The 26566-nt window shown below is 41.2% G+C and overlaps 1 protein-coding gene across 3 annotated transcripts in view; it reads right to left on the bottom strand.

Moving 5' to 3' along the window:
* The window catches only part of rai1 (retinoic acid induced 1), a 40754-nt gene extending 17431 nt beyond the window's left edge, over nt 1-23323 (bottom strand). Inside the window, exon 1 of one of the 3 annotated variants that reach the window (XM_078417843.1) lies at nt 22913-23323. The gene's annotated coding sequence lies outside the window, so the exon portion shown is untranslated. Of the gene's footprint in view, nt 1-22164; nt 22309-22495; nt 22711-22912 lie in introns of those variants that run through there. The other 2 variants (XM_078417842.1, XM_078417845.1) reach the window with 2 other exon arrangements.
* Nucleotides 23324-26566: the final 3243 nt, after the last annotated feature.

Genomic DNA, 26566 nt, shown 5'->3' with positions numbered 1-26566 from the left:
GGTGCGGTGCAATGTGTCTTGTGACACATTCCTCCCATGGCCACCATTAAAATTTTCTGTGACTTGAACCACAGTAGACCTTCTGTCGGTTCGGACCTGATGGGATAGCCTTCGTTGCCCTCGCGCATCGATGAGCCTTGGGCGCCCAACACCCTGTTGGCAGTTTGTCCCTCCTCGGACCACAGTCGGTAGGTACTCACCAGTGCCGACCGGGAGCACCCCACAAGCTTTGCCGTTTCAGAGATGCTCTGATCCAGTCATCTGGCCATAACAATTTGCTGCCTAATATATCCCACCCCTTGACAGGTGCCATTGTAACAAGATAATCAATGTTATACACTTTGCCTGTCAGTGGTCATAATGTTTTGGCTGATCGGTGTATTTAAGGTGGAGATAGATAAATATTTGAAGGATTTAGGAATTGAGGGTTATGGTGCACTGGTAGAGAGGAGTTGTCGAGATCAGCACAGAGAGCCATGATCATATTGAATGACAGAGGTTTGAGGGGCCTGGTGGCCTGTTCCTGCTCCTATTGTGCAGAACAACCATGAGCAGGAAACTCTTTGACCACTATCAGACTCATTTGTTGAAGCACATTCATGTGCAAACAAATGTAGTATTTACTACCATTTGCAGGCAGAAGAGCTGAATGGATAATCCAACTTTTTAGTTAGGTTTGTTGTCACGTGTTCCAAGGTAGAGTGAAAAGTTTTTGTTGCGTGCTATCCAGTCTACAAAAAGACCATCCATGATTACAATCAAGGTGTCCACTGTACAGATGCAGGATAAAGGAAATAATGTTTAGTGCAAGGTAAAGTCCGATTAAAGATAGTCTGAGGGTCTCCAATGAAGTAGATGGTAGGTCGGGACCACTCTAGTTGGTGATCGGATGATTCAGATGCCTGATAATGGCTAGGATGAAACTGATCCTGAATCTGGAGGTATCTGTTTTTGAAACTTCTGTACCCCTTGCCTGATGGGAGAGAGGAGAAGAGGGAGTGACCAGGGTGAGACTCGTCCTTGTTAATGCTGATGGCCTTCCCGAGGTAGCGTGGTGTAGATGGGGTCAATGGAAGGGAGATTAGTTTACATGATTGTCTGGGTTATGTCCACAACTCTGCAATTTCTGGCAGTCTTGGATGAAGCTGTTCCCAAACCATGCTGTGATGCGACTGCTAAAATGCTTTCTACGGTAAATCTGTAGAAATTGGTGAGCGTCGTTGGGGACATACCAATCTTCCTAAGCTTTCTAAGGGAGTAGACATTGGTGTGCTTTCTTGGACATTGCTTTGATGTGGCTGGTCCACGTCAAGTTGCTGGTGATATTTACTCCTAAGAACTTGAAGTATCCATACTTTGGCTCTGTCAGTTCATACAGGGTATGTGCACCACTTCGCTTCTTGAAGAGCGGGGTACCTCCTCACCAAAAGCACTCAAACTTCAAGAATATTAGGTCATCCAGGACAAAGAATCCTGCTTAATCAGTATCCAATCTTGCACCTTCAGTATTTATGGTATTTGCCACTGCCTACTGTGGTTACAAGGTAAACGGCACTTACTCACCAAAGCTTATCTGGATGCACCTCCTTAAACCCACAATCTGTACCACCTTAAAGGACAAGTAAGAAAGAGTCATGGGAATATCACCACCTCTAAAAGATACCCCTTCAATTCACGTACTATGCATCATAGAAAGCATCCTATCACAATGCATCGTAACTTGGTTTGGCAACTGGCCAAGACCACAAGAATTACAGAGAGTTGTGGATGAAGCCATCACACAAGCCAGTCTTCCCTCCTACCCCCACTGACTCCATCTACATTCATCCTACCTCAGAAAAGCTGCCAACATAATCAATGACCTCTCCTCCTCTGCCCTGAAGCAGCAGAGACAAAAAAACCTGTATCTTTTGCATGTATCGTCAGATTCAGAACGATTTCTTCCTGGCTGTTATCAAACTCTTGAATGGACCTCTCACATGGTAAGGATGTATTCGCAATCACCCAACTCACCCCATCATGGCACTTGCACATTATTTACTTGCACTTTCTCTGTATCTGTACCACTATACTCAGCACTCTCACGTCCCTTTTCTTTTGCACTACATGTTACGCTCATATATAGTTTGATTATGCACATCAATGGTATGATTTGCCAGGATAGCACACAAAACAACGTTTTTACACTGTATCTCAGTACACATGACAATAATAAACCAAAACCAACACATTATCCTCACGTGGAAGACTTTTGGTCATCCCGCTTTGCTACGGTGTCATGTCACCAGAGCTGCATTACCAAAGAGTACAATTGGATTGTGCTCAAACAATCTGCAGAGACACTACCAGGCATACCAATAACGAGCAATTAGAGGCAGGCAGTAAATATTGCAGCAATGCTCATATGTGACGAATGAATAAAAATAATCCTTTAACAATATTCAAAAGACAACAGATTTCTTGCTGGTGTTTTGGCCAACATATTCAGTGATACGCAGTAGTGGAGCTGCTGCCTCACAGCTTCAGTGACCCAGGTCTCTGGTGCAGTCTGTGTGCAATGTGCATTTCCGCAGAGTGCCACAGTTTCCTATCATGTCCCAAAGACGTAGGTTGATAGGTTAATTGCCCACTGTAAATTGCCCCTAGTGTGTGGGTGGTGATGGTAACTGGAGGAAGTTGATGTGAATGTTCGGAGAATAAAATGGGTTAGGACGGAGGCTGAGGAGCTATTCTGTTCCTGTCTCTATGACTTTATGCTATCTTATAACCATATAACAATTACAGCACGGAAACAGGCCCGTTCGGCCCTACCAGTCCACGCCGACCACTTTCTCTGATCTAGTCTCATCTACCTGCTCTCAGACCATAACCCTCCAATCCCCTCCCATCCATATACCTATCCAATTTACTCTTAAATAATAAAATCGAGCCTGCCTCCACCACTTCCACCGGAAGCTCATTCCATACAGCCACCACCCTCTGAGTAAAGAAGTTACCCCTCATGTTACCCCTAAACTTTTGTCCCTTAATTCTGAAGTTATGTCCCCTTGTTGGAATCTTCCCCACTCTCAAAGGGAAAAGCCTACCCACGTCAACTCTGTCCGTCCCTCTTAAAATTTTAAAAACCTCTATCAAGTACCCCCTCAACCTTCTACGCTCCAAAGAATAAAGACCCAACCTGTTCAACCTCTCTCTGTAGTTTAAGTGCTGAAACCCAGGCAACATTCTAGTAAATCTCCTCTGTACCCTCTCCATTTTGTCGACATCCTTCCTATAATTTGGCGACCAGAACTGCACACCATACTCCAGATTCGGCCTCACCAGTGCCCTGTACAATTTTAACATTACATCCCAACTTCTATATTCGATGCTCTGATTTATAAAGGCAAGCATACCAAACGCCTTCTTCACCACCCTATCCACATGAGATTCCACCTTCAGGGAACAATGCACAGTTATTCCCAGATCCCTCTGTTGCTATTTGTGAACAAATCAGCTTCTGCAGTTCCCCACATCACAATATTCACTCTCCCCTAAAAGTTGCTCATTGTACCTTTTGTAACTTTGTTGATGCCTTTGTGGCAACGCTTTAGTGCACTTTGTATGCAAACACAAATAATTTCACTGCACCTAGCTAGATGCAAGTGACAATAAAGTATCATCATGATCATCATTGGCTGTGAACGACCCTGAAGTTGTGAAATTAAATATATCAATGGGCATTCTTCTGTACAAGGTTGGAGAGATGAAGAGGAGGCAAGGTCATGGATGAATCTGAATTGTCAGGACAGGGAGTAAAATAAGAGTCAGATAGGTGAATTGGAGAGCAGGTCGGATATGGAGAACAGAGATGAGACGTGGAAGCTGGGGAACATGAAACATGCATAGAAACATAGAAAATATCTGCAGGAGGAGGCCATTCGGCCCTTCGAGCCACAACCGCCATTCATTGTGATCATGGCTGATCGTCCCCAATCAATAACACGTGCCTGCCTTCTCCCCATATCCCTTGATTCCACTAGCCCCTAGAGCTCTATCTAACTCTCTCTTAAATCCATCCAGTGATTTGGCTTCCACTGCCCTCTGTGGCAGAGAATTCCACAAATTCACAACTCTCTGGGTGAAAAAGTTTTTTCTCACCTCAGTTTTAAATGGCCTCCCCTTTATTCTAAGACTGTGGCCCCTGGTTCTGGGCTCACCCAACATTGGGAACATTTTTCCTGCATCTAGCTTGTCCAGTCCTTTTATAATTTTATATGTTTCTATAAGATCCCCTCTCATCCTTCTAAACTCCAGTGAATACAAGCCCAGTCTTTTCAATCTCTCGTCATATGACAGTCCCGTCATCCCAGGGATCAATCTCGTGAACCTACGCTGCACTGCCTCAATTACAAGGACATCCTTCCTCAAATTAGGAGACCAAAACCACTAAACTGCACCCTATAATCCAGATGTGGTTTTACCAGGGCCCTATACAACTGCAGAAGAACCTCTTTACTCCTATGTTGAAATCCTCTTGTTATGAAGGCCAACATTCCATTAGCTTTCTTCACTGCCTTCTGTACCTGCACGCCAACTTTCAGTGACTGGTGTACAAGGACACCCAGGTCTCGCTGCACCTCCCCCTTACCTAACCTAACCCCATTGAGATAATAATCTGCCTCTTTGTTTTTGCCACCAAAGTGGATAACCTCACATTTATCTATATTGTACTGCATCTGCCACGCATCTGCCCACTCACTCAACCTGTCCAGGTTACCCTGCAACCTCCTAACATCCTCTTCACAGCTTACACTGCCACCCAGCTTTGTGTCATCCGCAAACTTGCTAGTGTTGCTTCTAATTCCCTCTTCCAAATCATTAATATTTATGGTGAACAGTTGCAGCCCCAACACTGAGCCTTGCGGCATTCCACTCGCCACTGCCTGCCATTCTGAAAAGGACCCGTTTACTCCTACTCTTTGCTTCCTGTCTTCCAACCCATTTTCTATCCATGTCAACACCCTTCCCCCAATACCATGTGCACCAATCTCCCATGCGGGACCTTATCAAAGGCTTTCTGAAAGTCTAGATACACTACATCCACTGGCTCCCCATCATCCATTTTACTTGTCACATCCTCACAAAATTCCAAAAGATTAGTCAAGCTTGATTTCCCTTTCATAAATCCATGCTGACTTGGACCTATCCTTTTACTGCTATCCAAATGGACCGTTATTACCTCTTTAATAATTGACTCCAGCATCTTTCCCACCAGCGAAGTCAGGCTAACTGGTCTGTAATTCCCCATTTTCTCTCTCGCTCCTTTCTTCAAAAGTGGGATAACATTAGCTATCGTCCAATCCACAGGAACTGATCCTGAATCTATTGAACATTGGAAAATGATCACCAATGCGTCCACTATTTCTGGAGCCACCTCCCTGAGGACCCTGGGATGCAGACCATCAGGCCCAGGGGATTTATCATCCTTCAGTCCCATTAGTGTACCCAATACTATTTCTCGCCTAATGAAAATTTCTTCCAGTTCCTCTACCCCCCCCCCCCCCCCCCTAGATCCTCTGTCCTCCAGTACATCTGGGAGATTGTGTCTTTCTTAGTGAAGACAGATCCGAAGTACCTGTTCAACTCTTCTGCCATTTCCTTGTTACCCATAATAATTTCACCCGTGTCTGCCTTCAAGGGACCCACATTTGACTTTGCTACTCTTTTTGTCTTAACATATCTAAAGAAGCTTTTACTGTCCTTTTTTATATTCTTGGCCAGCTTCCCCTCGTACTTCATCTTTTTAGCCCGTATTGCCCGTTTTGTTACCTTTTGTTGTCCTATGAAAGTTTCCCAATCCTCTGGCTTCCGGCTACTCTTTGCTGTATACATCTTTTCTTTTAGTTTTATTCCATCCCTAACTTCCCTTGTCAGCCACGGTTGCCTCCTACTCCCCTTAGAATCTTTCTTCCTTTTTGGAATGAAATGATCCTGCATCTTCCGGATTATGCCATTGCCGTTCCACCGTCATTCCTGCTAGGATTCCTTTCCAGTCTACCTTGGCCAGCTCCTCTCTCATGCCTTCATAGTCCCCTTTGTTCAACTGCAACACTGACACTTCCGATTTAACCTTCTCCTTCTCAAATTGCAGATTAAAACGAATCATATTATGATCACTCCAAGCGGTTCCTTTACCTCGAGTTCTCTTTATCAAATCTGGTTCATTGGACAACACTAAATCCAGAATTGCCTTTTCTCTCGTAGGCTCCATTACAAGCTGCTCGAAGAATCCATCTCGGAGGCACTCTACAAACTCTCTTTCTTGGGGTCCAGAACCAACCTGATTTTCCCAGTCTACCTGCATATTGAAATCCCCCATCACCACAGTGGCATCACCTTTCTTACATGCCAGTTTTAGCTCCTGCTGCATCTTACACCCTACATCCGGGCTACTATTTGGGGGTCTGTAGATAACACCAATTAGTGTCTTCTTGCCTTTACAATTCCTCAACTCAATCCACAGTGACTCTACCTCATCAGTCCCTATGTCTTCCCTCACAAGGGACTGAATTTCATCCCTCACCAGCAGAGCTACCCCACCGCCTCTGCCCACCTGCCTGTCCTTTCTATAGGATGTATAACCCTGAATATTAAGTTCCCAGGCCTGATCCTCCTGCAGCCACATCTCTGTAATCCCCACAATGTCATATCTACCAACCTCTAACTGAGCCTCAAGCTCATCTACTTTAATTCTTATACTTCGCGCATTCATATACAATACTTTTAATTCCTTACTCATCTCAGCCTTCACATCGATCCCTATTACATTTGGCCATACTCTCCTATCCCTTTGTGAGCTTTCTTTCCTATTAATTCTGGGGTAATTAACTATCCCTTTACTCTCTTTCCCCTTTAACTCCATCCTTGACTATCCCATTTGACCCCCCCCCCCCCCTTATTTAGTTTAAAACCACCCATGTAGCAGTGGCAAACCTGCCTGCCAGAATGCTGGTCCCCCACCTGTTAAGGTGCAATCCGTCCCTTTTGTATAATGCAAAAGGGAATTCTGGAGTAATTGAGAATGGCTGAAGCATTGGCATGGATGATAATTTCAGTTGGAATGTGCTGGGGTAAGGTAGATGTGATGGAGGTGAGCTGTTACAGGATGAAGGTAGGTACCAATGATGGCAGGAAGCAGATGATTGAAAACCCTGCTCAGAATCAATTACCATCAAACACAGCAGTTTACTGCAGCAGCTACTTCCAAGTGTAACTCTATTGAGACAGTTGCAGTTCCATCCAGGAGCAGCTCTTGCAGACAACAACACGACATTGATCCAAATTAGTCACAGATGAAGACACTAAGAGAAATGGAAAGTCTTGTTCCACCCAATACTCCAAATGGATATTTCTACTTCATCCGAAGATAGACACAAAAAGCTGGAGTAACTCAGTGGGACAAGCAGCATCTCTGGAGAGAAGGAATGGGTGAAGACTTTCCACTTCATCCCATGAATCCCTTAATTTTGAATATCATCTTTCCCTCTATTTTCTACTCTACCACTCTTTTAACGATACATACTTTCAGCAATAAAAGCAAAATAATACAAATCGGGGTAAAATGAAATTTAAATGCTGGAGATACTTAGTAGATCACAAAGCATCTGCAAAGAGTAAAAACAAGTTAATGTTTCAGATCATTCAGTTCAGTTCTGCAAGATCATAGAACCTTAACCGTAGAACCTTAACAAGATTTATTTCCATGGATGGTCATACATGATAGGAGGAGTATTAGACTATTCGGCCCATCGTCTACTTCGCCATTCAATCATGGCTTATCTATATCTCCCTCCTAACCCCATTCTGTCTTCTCCCCATAACCTCTGACGCCTGTACTAATCAAAAATCTATCTATCTCTGCCTTAAAAAAATCCACTGACTTGGCCTCTACAGCCTTCTGTGGCTAAGAATTCCACAGATTCACCGCCCTCTGACTAAAGAAATTTCTCCTCATCTTCCTATAAGAATGTCCTTTAATTCTGAGGCTATGACCTTTAGACCTAGACTCTTCCACTAGTGGAAACATCCAGCCTGACCTGCTGAGTATTTTGTTTTTATTAGAAAATTGTAGCAGCACATAAATAAAGCTCCTAATATTTGTACAAAAATCATAAAATACAGCAGGAGTCAGTTTGGCCCATTGTGCCTATGCCAACTCTAAGATCTAAATCAAAAATTGCTGGGAACATTTAATTAAATTGGAAAGGGTGTTGAAAAGATTCACATAGATTTTTAATGGATTGGAGGAATCGAGTTATCAAGAAAGATTGGATAGGCCTGGTCTTTTTTCCCTGGAGTGAAAGAAGCTGAGAGGTGACAAATCAGAGTCGTATGAGAGACAGAGAAAAGGGAAATACCCGGTATCTGTTTCCAATGGTAAGTGTGTCTAAAACTAGGGGCATAGGTTTAAATTGAGAGGGAAAAGGCTTAAAGGGGGTCTGACAATTCCGATGGATAGATAATTAAATTGGATGCTGTCAAAATTGCCCCTTGTGTCTAGGTGAGTTGTAGAATCTGGGGGAATAGATAACTAAAAAGAGAGAATAAGGTTTGTGACCAGAAATGTCACCTATCCATGTTCTCCAGAGATGCTGCCTGACCTGCTGAGTTACTCCAGCACATTGTTTCTTTTTTTTTTGAAAGAATAAAGTTGGATTAGATGAGTGTAAATAGGTTGTTGATGGGTCAGTGTAGACAGTGGGCCAAAGGCTTCCCTGCTGTATCTCAAAGTTTTCTATCCATAGTTCCATGTGGAAGATCGTTGTTGCAATTTACGTAGGAAACCCACTATATTTCATTCTCTTTTACTTGGTTGTTCTGCTGTACTAGGATTGGAAGCTTCCCACTGTGCATAGTGGCTGCTTCTTAGTCTTGCCTGTGCTGAAAGTAAATTGTTTTCCCTCCCTCAGAGTCAAGCTGCCATGCAAACCATAAGTTGCAAATTATACAGGTCAGTGCCCAGTATCTGGGTTGAACTTAAGGTAGACACAAAATGCTGGAGTAACTCAGCGGGTCAGGCAGCATCTCTGGAGAGAAGGAATGGGTGACATTTCGGGTCGAGACCCTTCTTCAGACTTATGATGCCTTTATTCTATGCATTCAACACTACCTGCGTTTGAGATTCCATGGCAAATCAAAAAGTGGTTGCAAGGTGACTTGGGCCATTACTTGCGATATAGCACTTTGCACTGATATGCAATCCATGTAAACGGACAGTAGTCATATCTCACTCCAGGAGGGAATGAGTGGCTTGAGGCTGATGGGGCAGGGACATAGAAGCCAAAGATAGAATGGAGGCTGAAGCAAAGACAACAGGGAGGGAATGGAAAAGCAGCAGGTAAAGTGTGAGGGAAAGGGAAGAACTGGAGGAAGGTAGTGTGAGAGGGCATGGAGGTTGGAGAGGTAATTGAAAGGGGCAGGCTGAGAAAACCTGGTGTTTTGAGAGAGGGGGAGACTGAGGCAGGATGGAATGGTTAGGGTAGTGGGATGTAGGAGCTGTGTGGGTGTTTGTGTGGCTAGCATATATCTGTGGGGAGAGAGAATCATATTCTGTGTGCGTGTTAAGTCTGCAGCAGAGCTTGTCACCAATTATCACAGATTTTCCTGTCACTCAGCCAAGACCTCACACTTTTAAGCCCATGTCGTGGCTGGTGTGGAAAGTTTATCCTATAGAAACATAGAAACATAGAAAATAGGTGCAGGAGTAGGCCATTCGGCCCTTCGAGCCTGCACCGCCATTCAATATGATCATGGCTGATCATCCAGCTCAGTAACCTGTACCTGCCTTCTCTCCATACCCCCTGATCCCTTTAGCCACAAGGGCCACATCTAACTCCCTCTTAAATATAGCCAATGAACTGGCCTCAACTACCTTCTGTGGGAGAGAATTCCACAGACTCACCACTCACTGTGTGAAGAAATGTTTTATCATCTCGGTTCTAAAAGACTTCCCCCTTATCCTTAAGCTGTGACCCCTGGTTCTGGACTTCCCCAACATCGGGAACAATCTTCCCGCATCTAGCCTCTCCAACCCCTTAAGAATTTTATATGTTTCTATAAGATCCCTCCTCAGTCTTCTAAATTCCAGCGAGTATAAGCCTAGTCTATCCACTTTCTTCATATGAAAGTCCTGCCATCCCAGGGATCAATCTAGTGAACCTTATCTGTACTCACTCTGTACTCCCTATGTCAAAAGAAATCACAGAGACATCTTCCACAATGTAGAAAGACGTTATCCTTAGCTCTGAGAGATTACCCATAAAGAGCAAGTACTTTGCACACTGTCCCTGCACTCTCACCTTCTCATTGTTAAAAGTTGCATCACAGAAAATGCATGCATACCCCTTAACTGAGTAACAAATGGAGCTTAACTGCAGTCAGGCCCATGCAGATAATGGATAAAGTGAGGTCAAAAATCGGCATTGACTCTTTAACCAAAACAGATGAAACCACTCACCTGGCCCAGGAGACCTGTTACAAAATTGCCAGAATGCATGAAATGTAAAATAATCTCTGGAAGGCTAAAATATTTCTTTCTGTCCTGTTCATTTGGAAGAATGAAATCAGTCAAAATATTCATTATCTTATCAAGTAAGATGATGCATACGATTGGATCAGTATTCCAGCGATCTGGACTTTAATCCAATGCAAACTGCTAGAGGAACTCAGTGGGTCAAACACCATCTGTGGAGGCAAATAAATTGTAAATATTTCAGATTGGGATCCTGTAAAAGGAATGAGAATGTAGAGTGAATGTGACTGTTATAAAGAGGTGAGAGATAAAAGGATGATAATCTGGTGAATGCATCAATTCAGGCCAAATTTAAAATTTGAATTCAATTTTTAAATGAGATCAGTAAAAGTGTGGGGAGAGGTAAGAAAGACACTGAAAAGGAAGGAGAGACTGAAAAAAATAATGAGAAAGAAGACATATAATGTATTCAGTAGAACCAAGGAACTGCAGATGCTGGTTTACAAAAAAACACACAAAGCATTGAAGTAACTCAGCAATTCAAGCAGCATCTCTGGAGGACGTGGATAGATGATGTTATGGATTGGGGCCTTCAGAATGCATTTATACAGAGTGGTGATTGTGGAAGGTGAAGAAAATTGGATTGCAAGTAGTGGATGAGACTGACATTTCCCGACCTCAACTTCCCATCCACCTTACATTATCTTCCAAGCAGAACATCTGTCACCTTGGGTGGGGCTTGATGTTTTGGCTATACTTGTGCCCTACCCCCTCCTCCTACCCCCTCCCCCCCCCTCCTCAACTCCCAACCTCTGTTCCATGTGTTGAATTCTCATCCATACCCCAGCAAAATGCCCGACCTTTATCACAAACAGTTATTGGAGAATGGTGCAGCAAGAAGCAATGTCATCAGTAAAATTATAAATGCTATCAGCATATACCATATATAGATCTTTTAAAGAAATCCACTATATTTAAATCCCAATTAATAATCTCTTCACAAGAGCAATCACTGAAAAGAAATACCAGATTTCAAATTATCATTCACCCCCCCACCCCAAACAGAACTGAATTTTATACATGGCAACTACTGGCAACTTGTTTCAAAACAATGTCATGACTACCAAAACAATGGACAATGTTAAATTTGCACATTCTGCACCTAAGGGATGCTGAATCGGCGAAGGGTTGGTTAAACTTAGAACATCCAAAGTTCCTTTTTTACCTGTGAGAGTTAAAAGCTTTAACATTTCAAAATACCACCAACCATAAACCATTTAATCCAACCCAGGAATCACAATGCAAGAGAGTATAATCCTCTCCATGGTTGCTTCTTGTTGCTAGGAGGCTGGAGGTTTTTAAATGCCATTATTGCAAAGATTTTTTTCATATCCTTTGCAAGTCTTTCTCCCACTTCTATGAATCAAAACATACTCCCTACGTGATGTTTAAAGTATCAAGCATTATTGAGAAAGCTTTCTTCAAGCAACTTATATTGGACAGAAAAACATGGAAACATGGAACTGCAGGTTCTTGTTAAAAAAAAGACACAAATTGCTGGAGTAACTCAAGGGTCAGGCAGCATCTTTGGAGATTATAGATAGGTGACGTTTCGGGTTGGGACCCTTCTTCAGACTTAAGAAGTCTTCAACCTTCAACGTCAACTATCCATGTTCTCCAGAGATGCTACCTGATCTGCTGAGTTACTCCAGCACTTTGCATCTTTTAAAATATTTGATATAAGGTTTTTTGGGAATACTTTATAAATAGCTGTACGTGCATATAGTGGTACTGACTGTGTACCTCAGCAACAAGATCCAGCTTGTCTAGATTCATGCTTAAAACGACAGATGATTATTCTGTGTGATACTCACGCAACTAAAATCCCAGACGCAAACTATGATCAATACCAAGGAAGGAGCTCCTATAATATAATAGCAGGCTAAATGGCAAAACTTGGCCAACCAGATCTTAAATAAGAATTTACAATAATTTGCATTTATATAGCAAACTTCACAGATAGAAAATGCTTGGTTTCACGTGAGAATAATGTGACAAAAAAAACTGACAAAAGAAGGTTAGATGACCAAAGTGTAATCATGGGGTAGATGTTCATGTTCATGTGTCTTGAGGAGGATGGAGAAGCAGAATGTTAATGAATAAGTCTCTGATCTGAGGGACAAAACAGCTGTCGATAGGTAGGCATGTTTGCAAATGATGAGATGCATCCCAAATGTTCAGATATGAAGAAATACAACCTTCTTGGAGGTACTTTTTGGAAGAAGGTGAGAGAGAGAGAGAGAGAGAGAGAGAGAGAGAGAGAGAGAGAGAGAGAGAGAGAGAGAGAGAGAGAGAGAGAGAGAGAGAGAGAGGAAGAGGAGAGACAGGGTGGGGGTGGCAGAAGACCGTGGAGAAATATGAACACAAGAATAACAATTTAACCTGAGGCACTGGCAGACTAGCAGCCAACAGAAGTCAATGAGGCCATATGGTGATACACGAACATGGTACAAGCTACAAAGCAGCAATAGAGATGGCACATTGAAGTGAAGAAGCAGGTAGTCCTGTTACCACACTGTTCCAGCAACCTAGATTCAAACTTAACTTCTGAGTGGAGGTCAGATGGAGTCTGCATGCTCTTTCTGTGAATATGTGGCTTTCTCTAGAGTCCTTCAGTTTCCTCCTATGTCTCAAAAAAGGTTTATGTTAATTTGGCTGCTGTACATTTATCTCCTGAGTGGGTGGTAAGAGAATTGGGGAGAAATAATGTGTTTATGTGAGAGAGCAATTGTGGGGAAATACAAAGAGGAGTGGGATTATGAGGGGCACAGATGTGATGGGCCAAATCATTTTCTTTTATGTCATGAGAGGAATTCTGGATGAGTTTGTTGATGGAGGGTGAAGGATGGGAAATAAGCCAAGGGTTCATCTGAATAATTGAGTAGGAGGCAACATGAGGATTGAAGTTAGTTCAAGCAACAGACACGCTGTAGTATTACAAACAGTTCCTATCAGGGAGGTGGATATTAGGTAGTCTTAGAGATGAAATGAGGGATCCCTCAACAGTGGATGAAGTATTGCCCAAAATGTCATTAAAACCTAAAACTACATCAGCTTAAAGACTGCAAAATAGATGAAATGCTCTCTCACTTTTCAGACTATATTTTCTGATTTTCTTTCTGCTGTTGATTTCAGGTTTTCCTCCCTTTTTTCTGTCTAATATATCAGTCGGTTCACAAATGACAAATTTCTTACCTCCTCTCTACTGAGGTAATTCTCTGCCCTCACATACGTTCGCACTGACTTCCTCTATCACTCTCTACATTTTTTCTCTTTCCCCCTTTCTCATATTCCATCACTTTTTTGCCCACTTAATGGTCTCATACTCTCAGACTCTCATAGAGTCACATAGAATGGATACATGCTCTTTGGCCCAACTCGTCCATCTTGATTAAGATGCCCCATCTAACCTAGCCCTATTTGCATGTGATTGGTCCATATCCCTCAAAACCTTTCCTATCCATGTACCTGTCCAAATATATTTTACGTCTTGTTATTGTACCTGCCTCAACTATTTCCTCTGGCAGCATATTGTATATACCCACTGGGTGTGTAAAAGTTGCCCATCAGTTTCCTATTCATTTTTCCCCTCTCGCCTTAAACCTATGCCCGCTCATTCATAATTCCTCTTCTCTAAGAATAAGAGTCTGTGCATTCACCCTATCTATTCCTCTCATGGTTTTATACACCTCATTGTTTTTTGAGTGTCAGACTCATTAGCCCTTACTCTCACTATCTGTCATTGTCTTTAATCCCTCTGCATTTGCACATTGCTATACTTGAAATGATCCAGGAATTACATCTCTTCCACATTGTAGATGCTCCAAGAATCACGTCTCTTCCTCATTAGCCTGCTGGATGTCAGAATGGAGCCATCTGTTGCGTGTAATAAAATCGGCAACAGACAGATGCAGACTTAGCTAAGGAACCATACTGCTCTTTCCACTGAAATCCTATGTATATACAGATTTACATTTTCTTTCACCTGACTCTGTTAATCCCAAATTCTTCTATGTTAGTAACTGTGGTCAGGATATCTGATTAGGGATGAGATAGTACTGTGAAAGAGGACCATCGATACCTAGTGTGATTCAAACCTCAGGTGATATACACGGATTCACCATTTTGCAGCACCCAAGCATAACAGTTTCCCTTTACAAACTCCAGGGGCTCTGAGACAAATTATAATACCCACCCTGTTGCTTTCACGGAGATCCAGTATCTTGCTAAAAACCAGAGACCAAGCAGAACATAGGGATCTTTTTGGACATGTTTCAATCCTAAGAAGTTGTGAGTAATTCACCCAATAAAAGGGCAGCAATTTTATTTACCATCCATCTATCTTAAAAGTCTTACATAAGTGACAAAGTCGTATCTCAAACTTTCAATGAGGATTCAAAAAGCAGATTCTGGAAATTTAAAATATAACAGAAAATGATGGACATGTTCAGCAGCTGAGATAGGATCTGTGGAGTGAGAAACATTTAACATCACATCCCAGTGCTGTGGAAAGAGGGTTTGTATTGTGGGATGCTAGTACATTACTGGATCAGAAAGGAAGCATACATTGAGACAATGCTCCATATGAACTACATTTTTGTTGAAGGACAAGGTTAGTCAGAATGACTTAAAATGAGCAAGTGGGAAAGGGCTGACGTAGGAAAAAGTTATCATAGAAAATAACAGGAAGGATATCAGTCAGACTTCCATATCCATACAAGTAAAAAAAGAGCTTTTCTTAAATTAAACCCCATTTCTAGTCCTAAATATGTAGCAAAGACCGTGAACATAGCCCCTACATTAGAATCTAGTTAGGTATATATACTCGAGCCCTGCAGAACCGCATTTTGTACAGATCTCCAATCTAAAACTTTCCTTCACAATTCCCCTTTGCTTTCTTCCGACTGAGCTAATTTTGAATGCAACACCACTTTCCCTGGATGTTGGATCCCTGATTTCCAGATCAGTCTACTGTGCAGCAGTGTCATTGTGCTTTCATCATCAATTTTTTGAGGAAATTAAAAAAGGGTTAACCATTAGTCAGACAGAACCTTCCCTTTAAAAAAAATCCTTGAATAACCTGTGCTACTTGACAGCTGCTGCCAGAGCCCTGCATATAACTCCCACCACAGCCTTAAATCCATGCTTGTTTCTTAAATCCATCCACAAACTGCAGCCTGCTTTCTCTCACTATATCCCTTTATCACTCTATAATTTCATCCTCAATTATATCTCCACCTCCCCATCTTGACTAACACAATCTTAGAATATTTCGCAATAATTTCTTCACCACCTATTTTTGGCAAAATGGCCTGTAGTTTACTCAGTATATATATTTCTCCCTTTTTAAATGACAATACCATATTAGCAGTCCTTAAGACCTCTGGCAATACATCCCTCGACTAGAAGGACCATATAAGATGATCAGCTCTGCTGCTCCCCACCAGGACTTTTTTCCTTACAAGTGTGGAAAGATTTTATCCCGGCCTGGGAATTTATTCCCTTTTAAGATATTATTTCTCTACGTTTACCTTATTTAACATATTACTATATTCTCTTCAGTAACAATGTTTAACATCATCTTCCTTCATGAAAACAGGTGTAAAGCATCATTTTAGAACTCTATATTTCTTTTGCCTCCACACTCGGGTACCTTTTTGGTTGGCAATAGTTTCTACTCTTCATTAATTCTATTTCCCTTTATGTATTTAATAAGCATCTTAGCATGTTACATGATTTTACCTGCTAATATTTTTTCCATAGACCTTAATAAGCATCAAAATCAAAGGGAAGTACACAAATCATTCAGCTAAAAGACAAAATAATTAAGCAAGAAGAACTACAAAAAACACACGAAAAATAGGTTAAAAGTGAAGCTATAACGTGTATTCTTCGCACAACAAGAGATCATAAAGAAAGCATTGAATGAACTGCAGGATAATAACGGTGTGCATTATGGAATCATGGCTCCAAGATGGTTTGGCCTGGTATCTAAATCCAAGTACAAGTTTGGTAGGAAAGATGGGATAATTGATAAATGGAGAGCCGCAGATTGCGTGATTAAGAATTAAATATCACTGTGCTGAAACAACATAATTTTAGAAAGCAGTTGGTGGAGTGTTTAAGTGCTTTTAAGAAATACGTAAGGATTTAGGACAACGGTGGGAGACGTTTGGAGGCCTTCAACACCAATTGTGAAGTGGTGGAATGTATAAATGCAGACATTAGACAAGTATGAATGAGAGTATGAGGAATTTTAACTTTCATATAGATTGGGACAAGCAACCCAACTCGTGTCTTCTGCTGATTATATTCTAGCTCATGTTCTTGAGAGAATTCAGGAAGTTTATTGCAACAATAGGTCCTAGAAATTAAAAGAAAGAAGGTCATGTTACATTTATTAATGAGTAATGTCAGATTTGGCTAATAGTCTAGCTATACAATATTGTACATGAAAGGAAAAGTGACAATACTTCCTATATTTTTAGACTTCCGCAAGAATTTCTTTGATGAGACATAGACCACCCATGGTAAACTGGAAAAATTGCAATATCAGTGGGAGATGTTCAAATATATATATAAAACACAGTTAATACTGTGAAGAAACAAGAACTCTATTTTCCAAATAAAAACCAGCCATGGACAACTAATGAGAAAATGAACAAAATAAAATCAAAGAAAAAATGCTATTAATGCAAAATATAGTATGACTGACTGGCCTTTGTATCTATCCCAGTTTCCAAACAGTGACAAACAATAGCATCTACCAAAAGGGAGTATGAAAAGGATATAAAAAACAACAAAATATTTTTACAGATTTGTTGAAATCTTGAAAATAGATTATGTTAATATTGAAACGAAAATAAAGCCGCAGCAGTTGTGTCGATTAATTACATGTATCAGAATTTACAGCAGGGAAGATAATAGCATGCTAGGCATCACTTGTAATATTGAATCAAGGATGGGAACAAAATTAGTAGAAGCAAAATCACAGTAATAATGAAAATAAAGCAACTGGTGAATGACAAATTTGATCTATCCCATTGTTTTGAAGGAAGTGGATGAGAACATCGTGGATGTGCCATCCAATTAGCATAATGTGACAACTGGCCTCAGATATTCATGCAATAATCAAAGATAGACAAAACTGTAAGTAGAGTTGATGAAAACAATAAATTATAAAAGGATAATGAACAAGTAGATAAAGTTGTGGCAAATAAAATACAATGGTCCAAAACTGATCAGAATATTTTTCAAAAGGTGAAAAACAGTAGATACCACAGAAACAGATATGTGGAGTTAGGTTATGCATTAGCCATGATCTCATTAAACATGAAAACTGCCTGGAGGCTCAAATTGGCCCCATCCTGTTCCTATCCCTGGATTTTGAGGGATAAACTAGATAATTCATTAGTTTTAGATGTTGAATAGATTAATTCACCTAAGGTGGCATCTGCTCAACTCATTGTGCCTGAGCAGACTCCTTGAAACGGTAAACCATTAGTTCTGCTTTCTGCAAATATTTTTCAAGTATTTATCTAAATTCCTTCTGAAAGTTACGTCTCAAATTTTATCTTTTTAGAAACTGAATTCCAAATCATAATAATTTATAGATTTGTAGATTGCTCATCTTATTGATTCCCAGGATAATGGCTCAGGCACACGGTCAGACACACCCATGACTATGGGAAGGAAATTCTCATTCTTCTTATTCCTGGCAGCGATACTTGTTGTGCATGTACTTGTTGGGTGTGGCAATGACCGTATGACTCTATTGCACACAGTGAATCTCACATTTGATTATTTGGTTCTTTTGGTTAATGACACACTTGCTAATAGAACAGTTCCTCGGCCTTCTTTATTTTATAGAAAACAATCTGACCCACCCAACTCTCTCCAATTTTGAATAGTTTTCAAAACGTGTGTCACCAATATCACCATCAATTGGTTAATCAATGGGGAAGAATTATTTTAACTTTTAAGTTAGTTTTATTGAGAGGACAGGCAGAAAAATTGCCTCCATCTTTGATGTTTTGGATGGTCATTATTTTAAAAGGTATGATCAGATTTCAATATAATTAGTATTAATCATAGAAGTGAAAAAATAACAAATATTTACAGAATATTGTGTAATATTTGGTCCTGTTACAACTCCAATCTCAAATCCACTTGCACCATTTAACGCAAATTAACAGAAAAATTAAAAAAAACATACAAACATACAAGCAGAACAGTATAGCACAGGAATAGGCCCTTCAAGTTACAATGTCTGTGCCAGACATGATGCTAAGATAAATTTATCTCATCTGCCTGCACATGATCTATTTCCCTCCATTTCATGCATATTCATGTGAGAATCTAAAGACCTCTTAAATGCCTCATTATATCTGCCTCCACCACCACTCCAGCCGGCACATTCTAGCATCTACCACCTTCTGTATAAAATCTCCTTTAAACTTTGCCCCTCTCACCTTAAAGCTATGGCCTCTATGACATTTCCACCCTGGGAAAAAAGGTGCTAATCGCCTACCCTATCTATGCCTCTCATAATTGTACATACTTCTATTAGCTTCCCCCTCAACCTCCAGCATTCCAGAGAAAACTATCCAAGTTGGTCCAACTTCTTGGATAGTTAATACCCATCAATCCAAGCAGGATTCTAGTAAACCTTTTTGCACCCAATGTCTCCACGTCCTTCCTGTAATGTAACTGGGGTAAAAAAAAATCATAAAAACACTTGTTCCCCATTTGAACATATTTATTAGTTATGAAATTTTTGAAATAGTGAGCGGTGGCTGTTTGACTGATAGTCAAGGATCATCGAGTCTGCTAATGGATTCTATTTCCATACAATTGGATGTGGTTCACAATAATGGACATATCAGGAATACAATAACAAGGAAATTAGGAATTGCAAGGTAAAATCACCAGAAGTATATTCAACATGACATGTCAACACTAATCACTCCACCTTGGTTTTATTAGTGGTACACAATTAAGAATAAAGTTGAAAATTCTTGTGTGTGCAAAACTAGAAAGCCCCACCACTGACAACAAATTCCAGCCATTGATAAATTTCTAGAAAAAAGCAAAGATAACCATTATACATTTTGTGCTGTCTCCATGGTGATATGTCTCCAAGGAAATCTCAAATAATCTCAGTGGGGAAAGGGGCAATTATGGGCATACAGGTTTTCTACTGGTGTTGATTGGTTCAGGATGCAAGGGTATACACAGATAACCACATATTAGAGGGAACAGGAATATGTTCTTCATTCAGCTGCATTAGGGTTAGTGAACATCCAGGATTAAAAAAAATATTCTTTAAACTCCTTTGTTTTTACTGAGAATTGCAGCACAGGAACAGGAAAATTCTTCAAACAACACTCTAGGACCAGGAATTTAGTGGGGAAATGGGAGAGAGGTGATGTTATGTGTTGCCTCCCTATTTGAACTCTATCAGAAGGACATTTGTTCAAACACAAGTGGACAGACTTGTACACGTAATTTAAATCAATTCCAGTGCCATGTTGAGGGAGGACTATACTGTCAGTGGAGGCAAATCTCAGATTTTTAAAAACCTTATAGTGTCTATTAATGCGGAAGTAAATGTTGAATATCTGATTTTATAAAGGACAGTAGAGTATTTCCAGCATCATGACTAATATAATGAGCAGCACCTCATATTTCACCTGGGCAGTTTGCAGCCCGGTGGTATGAACGTCGACTTCTCCAACTTCAGATAGCTCCTCTGTCCCTCCCTTCCCCTCCTCCTTCCCAGATCTCCCTCTATCTTCCTGTCTCCACCTATATCCTTCCTTTGTCCCACCCCCGACATCAGTCTGAAGAAGGGTCTCGACCCGAAACGTCACCCATTCCTTCTCTCCCGAGATGCTGCCTGACCTGCTGAGTTACTCCAGCTTTTTGTGAATAAATCGATTTGTACCAGCATCTGCAGTTATTTTCTTATATATCATGACTAATATTTATTTGTCTACCAATATAATGACGTTTCTGTTTGTAGAACCTTGCTGGTGAAAATCTGTGCTGTATTTGCCTGTGTAATAATGAGCTCAAATTCATTTCCTGATTGCAGATTATTTTGGGCTTTTCCATGGAAGTGAATTCTCTGTACACTTGAAGGCTTTTGGCATTTCAGAAGAAACACAGAGTGAATTATTACTTCAGAAGTTCGGTGACTTTAGTGTAAGTTTGATGCAAACATATAGTATAAGAAAATAATTGCAGATGCTGGTACAAATCGATTTATTCACAAAATGCTGGAGTAACTCAGCAGGTCAGGCAGCATATCGGGAGAGAAGGAATGGGTGACGTTTCGGGTCGAGACCCTTCTTCAGTCTGAAGAAGGGTCTCGACCCGAAACGTCGCCCATTCCTTCTGAGCCTGCTGAGTTACTCCAGCATTTTGTGAATAAATCGATTTGATGCAAACATAGTCTTTTGTCTAATTCATGGTACGAATAAGAACATGGCAGTAGGAGTGCATTGACTACATATGATTGTAGTGGGAGTGTAACTATGACTCTAACTACAATCCACTAGATACTCACTTATTTGGACAACACCTGATTAATGGTCAGTGGACTAGTCACTGCCTCTGATGCCCCAGTCCTTCCCTCCTTGCAATTGGAAAAGTGAAAATAGGATGTGACATTTGTTTTTATGCTTGACAAAGAAAAAAACTTATGTTAGAAACAGAATTTGCATTTCAGGTCAGTGGCACTTCCAGCATTTCCTGGTTTCCTTTTAAAATTGATGGAATCCCATAACATGCATATCATGGAAACAACCTGCCATTTGGTTCAAAAGTAATGCATATTGGAATGGCCCGCTTGAATGTTCAACCTTATACCAGATTAATGAGCACAGAATTAACACAATTCTTGCATCTTTTGCTTGATTAAGGGTTATAAAAAAAAACTTGAACCTTTGATCAAATTAGACATCCCAAAGTGCTGATCATCCAAATGGAGATTTATTTTTAAAGTGTAATCATTGTTGCAATATCACAAAAACCAGTCAGTTTTGCACAGCAAACTCCCACACTATGATAATAACCAAACCATTGTTGTGCTGGTTGAAGTATAAATTTTGGACAAAAGATTGGGAAAAAATCTTCAGCAATATATTGGCCATGATATTTTTTACATTTCCATTTTCTATTGTGAAAGGCACCACTTAACACAGTATAACATTTCCGCAATACTTGCACCGTCCTGCTTAAGTCTCCAGAGCAGGACTTGAGGCAAGAGTGCTATCACCACCTTTCAACCATTCACTGGGGTGGGGATTGAGTTTTACTATCTAGAATACTATCCAAGTACATCAATGTTGACATGCAGCCAGAACACCATGCATTTATAACTTGTGGTTAACCATTATCACCATGCTTCAATTTCATTATCTAATTTGACAGAAGAGAAAAGAGGACCACTCTTCTCCCATACCCCTCACACAGAGTGACATAGACAAGCCCAAGAGTGTGCCTTAAGCCACTGGTAACATGTTGCCCTTATATTTCAGTCAGTCAAATTAATAAACCTAATATACAATTCCAAATGTAATACGTACATGCACGTATGAATAAAACGATTCCTTACGTTGAATCATCCTCCCTTTAAGATCTCTGCTAATGCCTCTCAGGACAGACAGCCTTGCACTTAAAACCAGTTAAAAAAAATCCGTGGGCTTCAATTTGTATTGCCAGCCCTCCAGATACTAGCAGACAGGTTATCCTGTTCGAGCTTTCTGTATAGCCGGCAATACAGACTGCATCAGCAGTCAGTCGAGGGGCCTCTCCTCTCTTCAAAGACACGCCAGAGAGAGAGAGAGAGAGAGAGAGAGAGAAATAAGAGAGAAAAGCATTGCAGAGGGGAAAAAATGAAAAACCAAGTAGACTTACATCGGATGGTGCTTCTTCAGTTTCTGAAGAGATTTCCCCCTGCAAACAGTACTTTTCCCTTCTCCTCTTGGAAAGGTATTAGAGTTTGGAATTGAAAATATCAGCGGCTGAAATGCCCAGCTGATCCTGTCCAGTCTCCCTGCTGCAGAAAGAAATCGAACATCCAAAGCATGCGTTAGATCGGAAAACCAGCTACCACTGGCCACTTCGGATCTCAGCTCTGCGACGCCGATCCGAATTCGGATCGACTCTGATCTTCCCCCCACATTACCCCCCCCCCCCCCCCCGGTCCCGCCTCCTCCTCCCGCTCACTAGATCAAGTCAGACGCATTAATTCACAGCAATCCTTTGCCCTCGGGTAGGTGCTTTGTTTTTTTTTTGTTGTTGCGGGCACTGTTAATAGCTTGGAAGATTTACCTGCAGTCATTTTCTGCTTCCCAGGTCTTCTTTATCTGTTCCACAGGGAATGTGTGTGTTTATGACAGAGGGGGAAAAAAGACGGGGGTGGGGGGTGGGGTAGATTAAAATAAAAAAAATCTAGATCCTTCAGAAATCCAGAGAGAGGAAAAATGCAGAATTTTTTATTAACTCTTCATTCTTTCTGCGCAATCTCAGCAGCCATGTTGTTCCAACTCACAAGAGAGAGAAAAAAAACAATTAAAACCCAGTGGCATCTAAATGGATGGGTACTAATCTCCGAAGTCCACCCTGTACAGTTTTTTTTTTCACATAGCTAAATCCTAGATTTCTCGCAGCTGGGGCAGGGGAGGGAGGACCCTGTGAAGAGGTACTTCCTCTTGTCAGGTAGACTCGCAGATGCAGTTCTGCTGGCAGCTGTCCGGTTGTGTTGGGAATATGGGAAGAGAGGAGGAGCCCGCATCGGGACCTGCTCCAAAAGGTGATGACCAGCTCTCCATCCTAATGAGGGCACTTTCTTAATGAATTATAAATGTTTTAATTAGAAGTGTAAAGCCTGTTGGATTAATTCATCGTTAATCCACAATAACTGGATTTGTTTAAAATGCTAATGGGCACCCACAAGGAGAGAAAAGGGGGATTTATTGTGAGGAAAAAAATAGAGTCATCCTGTCACGTCTTCTAAAAATGGCACATTCTTTTCACTGTGAAAACTAATTACATATTTGGAGGCATATCCAGTTTCTCACATTCAACATCCCTATTTCAAAGTAGGATTTCAAAGGATCAAACACTTTAGTTGCATTTGCTAATACAATTAAAGAATAGCACCACTTCGTATTCACTCCGAGCCGACATGTTTCAAATGGGTGATTCATTCCATTTTATTCCTATTTTATAGAATATATGGATGTATTACCCTCCCATTTACTCACATCAGACAGATATCTGCTCAACGAACAGGCTGGTGATACTCCAGAGTTGTAATGAGGGAGCAGATAATGGTGTTTCTGAGATGTTATACTGAGGTCCTCTCTGCCTCCAGGTGAATGTGAGACCCCGCAATGCTAATTCCAAGAGTAAGGTTGTTTTCCCCATGTCTTGACCACCCACTCAGCCTATCTTTCTACTATAGATGCTCGCATTACACAACTTTAGAACAGTGACTATTTTAAAGGTGTTTCATTGATTGTAAAATGCTTTAGGAACATAGTATGAAAGCTTATACAAATTCAAGTTGTTGTTGCTTTAATTCACCCCTCTGTTCACAATTTGAGGACCGACCCTCTTTCCATTCCTAGTGCACACAATGCAACTGGATCTCTCATCTTCCCATTCAGTCCCATACACCCAAAGAATTAGAATCAAAGAGTCATGTGGTGTGGAAACGGGCCCAATGGCCCAACTTGCCTACCAACATGGCCCATCTGCACTAGTCCCACCTGCCTGCATTTGGCCCATATCCCTCCAATCCAATCCCATCCATGTGCCTGTCCAAATGTTTTTTAAATGCTGTGATGGAACTTAATTATAGGTTAAAGAACAGCACAGCACAGGAATAGGTTCTTTGGCCCACGATGTTTGTGACGAACAGGATGACAAAGTAAGCTACCCCCTACACATGATCCATATCCCTCTATTCCCTTCCATATTCATGTGTCCACGTAAAAGGCTTAGACATCACCATTGTATCTGCTTCCTTCACCACCTCTGGCAGCACGTTTCAGGTACCCAACACCCTCTGCGTAAAAAACTTGCTCTGCCACATTTCCTTTAAACGCCCCCCCTCCATTCTTAAATCCATGCCCTCTATGGAACTGTTTGCCAATTCCACCCTGGAAAAATGGCTCTGACTGTCTCTCCTATCTATGCCTCTTATATTGTATATACTTCAATCGGGTCTTCCCTCAGCCTCTGCCACTCCAGAGAAAACAATCCTTGTTTGTCCAATCTTTCCTTATAGCTAATACCCTCTAATCCAGATAGCACCATATAATAAATCTCTTCTGCACCCAGTCCAAAGCTTCCACGTCCTTCCTGTAATGGAGTGACCAGAACTGCACACAGCACTCCAAATGCAGCTAAACCAAACTTTTATAAAACTACAACATGACTTCCTGACTCATACTCAATGCCTCAACTAATGAAGGCAAGCATACCAGGCGCCTTCAAGCGGATTAATCCACTCTCAGTTTGTCATGTTACAGAGAAAGACAATGCACAGCTCCTTCTGGCCAGAACTAGAATTACATCATCAAATCATGATTGTGTGATATTGGAAACCCTGGGGTTGCACATCAACTGAAATATAAATATGAAAGATTAGCAAAGACAAATGTGGGTCCCTTGAAGGCAGAAACAGGTGAAATTATTATGGGCAACAAGGAAATGGCAGAAGAGTTGAACAGGTACTTCGGATCTGTCTTCACTAAGGAAGACACAAACAATCTCCCAGATGTACTAGAGGATCTAGGGAGGCAGAGGAACTGAAAGAAATTTGCATTAGGCGAGAAATAGTATTGGGTAGATTGATGGGACGGAAGACTGATAAATCCCCAGGGCCTGATGGTCTACATCCCAGGGTACTGAAGGAGGTGGCTCTAGAAATTGTGGAAGCATTGGTGATCATTTTCCAATGTTCAATAGATTTAGAATCAGTTCCTGTGGATTGGAGGGTAGCTAATGTTATCCCACTTTTCAAGAAAGGAGTGAAAGAGAAAATGCGGAATTATGACATCAGTGGTGGGGAAGATGCTGGAGTCAATTATTAAAGAGGTAATAACGGCGCATTTGGATAGCAGTAATAGGATTGGTCCAGGTCAGCATGGCTTTATGAAGGGTAAATCCTGCTTGACTAATCTTCTGGAATTTTTTGAGGATGTGACAAGTAAAATGGATGAAGGAGAGCCAGTGGATCTAGTGTATCTAGACTTTCAGAAAGCCTTTGATAAGGTCCCACACGGGAGATTGGTGAGCAAAATTAGAGCACATGGTATTGGGAGTAGGGTATTAACGTGGATAGAGAATTGGTTGGCAGACAGGAAGCAAAGAGTAGGAATAAACGGGTCCTTTTCAGAATGGCAGGCAGTGGCGAGTGGAGTGCCGCAAGGCTCAGTGCTGGGGCCACAACTATTTACAATATATATTAATGATTTGGATAATGGAATTAGAAGTAACATTAGCAAGTTTGCAGATGACACAAAGCTGGGTGGCAGTGTGAACTGCAAAGAGGATGTTAGGAGGTTGCAGGGTGACGGACAGGTTGAGTGAGTGGGCAGATGCATGGCAGATGCAGTATAATGTAGATAAATGTGAAGTTATCCACTTTGGCAGCAAAAACAAGGAGGCAGATTATTATCTCAATGATGCCAGATTAGGTAAAGGGGAAGTGCAACGAAACCTGGGTATCCTTGTACACCAGTCACTAAAAGTAGACGTGCAGGTACAGCAGGCAGTGAAGGAAGCTAATGTTGGCCTCCATGTTGGCCTTCATAACGAGAGGATTTGAGTATAGGGGTAAAGGTGTCCTTCTGCAGTTGTATAGGGCCTTGGTGAGACCACATCTGGAGTATTGTGTGCAGCTTTGGTCTCCTAATTTGAGGAAGGACATCCTTGCTATTTGAGGCAGTGCAGCATAAGTTCACGAGGTTAATC

The sequence above is a fragment of the Rhinoraja longicauda genome, chromosome 21 (assembly GCF_053455715.1).
Source record: "Rhinoraja longicauda isolate Sanriku21f chromosome 21, sRhiLon1.1, whole genome shotgun sequence".
In the NCBI taxonomy this organism is placed as follows: domain Eukaryota; kingdom Metazoa; phylum Chordata; class Chondrichthyes; order Rajiformes; family Arhynchobatidae; genus Rhinoraja; species Rhinoraja longicauda.
Note: the sequence above shows the minus strand (reverse complement) of the source record. Positions and strands in the feature narration are given on the sequence as shown.